Source organism: Octopus bimaculoides, unplaced genomic scaffold (assembly GCF_001194135.2).
Source record: "Octopus bimaculoides isolate UCB-OBI-ISO-001 unplaced genomic scaffold, ASM119413v2 Scaffold_283264, whole genome shotgun sequence".
Classification (NCBI taxonomy): Eukaryota; Metazoa; Mollusca; class Cephalopoda; order Octopoda; family Octopodidae; genus Octopus; species Octopus bimaculoides.
The window spans coordinates 12,478-14,742 of NW_026306856.1; the positions used below are offsets into that span (position 1 = coordinate 12,478).

Here is a 2,265-nt window from a genome sequence, read left to right on the forward strand (position 1 = left end):
TGAGAATTGTCACGGATGAGAGAATGTATTTCATGTGAAATGAAGTGGAACAAATCTGACCTGGATTTCTGCTTCATCGACCGTCGCCAATGCAACTAGGGCTTGCACTCCTCCGACTTCGACGACCTTTCAATAGAAGAGACAACACACACATAAGATAATTAGATCAGTTAAGGTGACAATACACACACACACACACACACACAAACACACTCAAATATACAGGCATAGACAGACACTTATCTATTTATTTACTTATCTATCCAGCTGTCCATCTCAATCTATTTATCCTTCCATCCATCTAACAAAAAATGAAAAATAAAAAGTTGGCCCCCACCTTTGGCACCATTGCTGTGTCTCTGGAGAATTCCGCCAATTGTTTCGCAGCAACAATCCGGAAGTTCTGGAACAAAAGAAAATGGGGGAATCATCATCATCATCATCATCATCACCATGAGCAATTCCATCATCATCATGAACATTAACAGTAGTATTATCATCATCAATAACATTGCAAGCACCACTACTGCTACTACTACTACTACTACCACCACCACTGTTATCACTACCATCCATATCACCAGTCACACCACCACCCCTCATACTACAGCCACTACCATTAACACCACCACCACCACTGCCATCACCATCATAATCTCTCATGCACTTAGCACCACAACATCCACATGGTTCCGGGTTCAGTCCCACTGCGTGGCACCTTGGGCAAGTGTCTTCTGCTATAGCCTCAAGCCGACCAAAGCCTTGTGAGTGGATTTGGTAGATGGAAACTGAAAGAAGCCCGTCGTATATATGTATATATATGTGGCTGTGTGGTAAGTAGCTTGCTTACCAACCACATGGTCCCGGGTTCAGTCCCACTGCGTGGCACCTTGGGCAAACACACACGCACACACACAAGCACGCCAACCACTCCCAGAGTGTAGTGGGTGCTTTTTATGTGCCACCGGCATGAGGGCCAGTCAGGCGGTACTGGCAACGGCCACACTCAAATGGTGTTTTTCACATGCCACCAGCACTGGAGCGAGACCGCTGCTCTGGCAGTGATCCCGCTTGGAATACGACGGATTTCTTTCAGTTTCCGTCTACCAAATCCACTCACAAGGCTTTGGTCAGCCCGAGGCTATAGTAGAAGACACTTGCCCAAAGTTCCACGCAGTGGGACTGAACCTGGAACCACTCCTGCATAGAATGTAAAGAATATTTTGTGCAAAAGAAAAAGAATGCCAAAGATTATTTATGATAAAAACTATGTTTATATGTAAGGGAAATACCTCGATATACAAGTTAACTTGTTCCCAGAGATTGCTTGTAAAGTGAAAATTCGTAAAGCAGAGCAATAATTTCCCATAGTAGTAATGTTATAAATTGTAATTCGTTCCCAGAAAAATGTATTGGGAGTTGTTTCATTCAACTAAAACCCTTCAAGGTTGTGCTCCAGCATGGCTGTTGTCTAACAAATGACATAAGCAAACGAAAAGAATAAAAAGACTCTACCAGGTCCCCCATTATAAAAATTCCATAAGCAGGGTTTGAACTTACGATGCTGGACGACCGTGCCTTGGCCACTAAATCTGCCACTGGATAACAGGTGGAACATACTTTCTCTTGTTTCTCAAGACCCAGCTGGGGCAAAAAGATCTGTAAATAGAAACAACAGAAACATATATATATATATATATATATATATATATATATACACACACAACTTCATTATACATACATGCACACACTTTGCTCCCACCTCTCTCCTGCTCTCTTCCACTCTCTCTCTCTCTCTCTCTCTCTCTCCTTCTCCTGCATTTCCCTCAGGTTGGGTAACCACGTATTTCCTTTGTGGCACCACACCTGTTTCTGTCTTCATTCCTTATCTCTCTCTCTCTCTCTTTCTCTCCAGCCAGGTAACCTTGTACCTCCTCTACATCATGAGGATGACAGTGACGACGATGATGATGATGATGACGACGACGACGACGATGATGACAATGATGATGATGACGATGATGATGTTGATGATGATGACGATAATATCTGTGGTAAGTTTATATGTATATATATATGTGGCTGTGTGGTAAGTAGCTTGCTTACCAACCACATGGTCCCGGGTTCAGTCCCACTGCGTGGCACCTTGGGCAAGTGTCTTCTACTATAGCCTCGGGCCGACCAAAGCCTTGTGAGTGGATTTGGTAGACGGAAACTGAAAGAAGCCCGTCGTATATATGTATATATATGTATGTATATATATGT

The 2,265-nt window shown here is 43.3% G+C and overlaps 1 long non-coding RNA gene across 1 annotated transcript; it reads right to left on the minus strand.

Annotated features, from left to right (window-relative positions):
- Nucleotides 1–59: 59 nt before the first annotated feature.
- On the minus strand, nucleotides 60–1,661 carry LOC106883287 (uncharacterized). Its single transcript, XR_001411108.2, has 3 exons — nucleotides 1,561–1,661; nucleotides 338–403; nucleotides 60–126 (listed from the first exon to the last, which is right to left on the minus strand). It is a non-coding gene; the product is annotated as an uncharacterized LOC106883287 (long non-coding RNA).
- Between the last annotated feature and the right edge of the window lie 604 nt (nucleotides 1,662–2,265).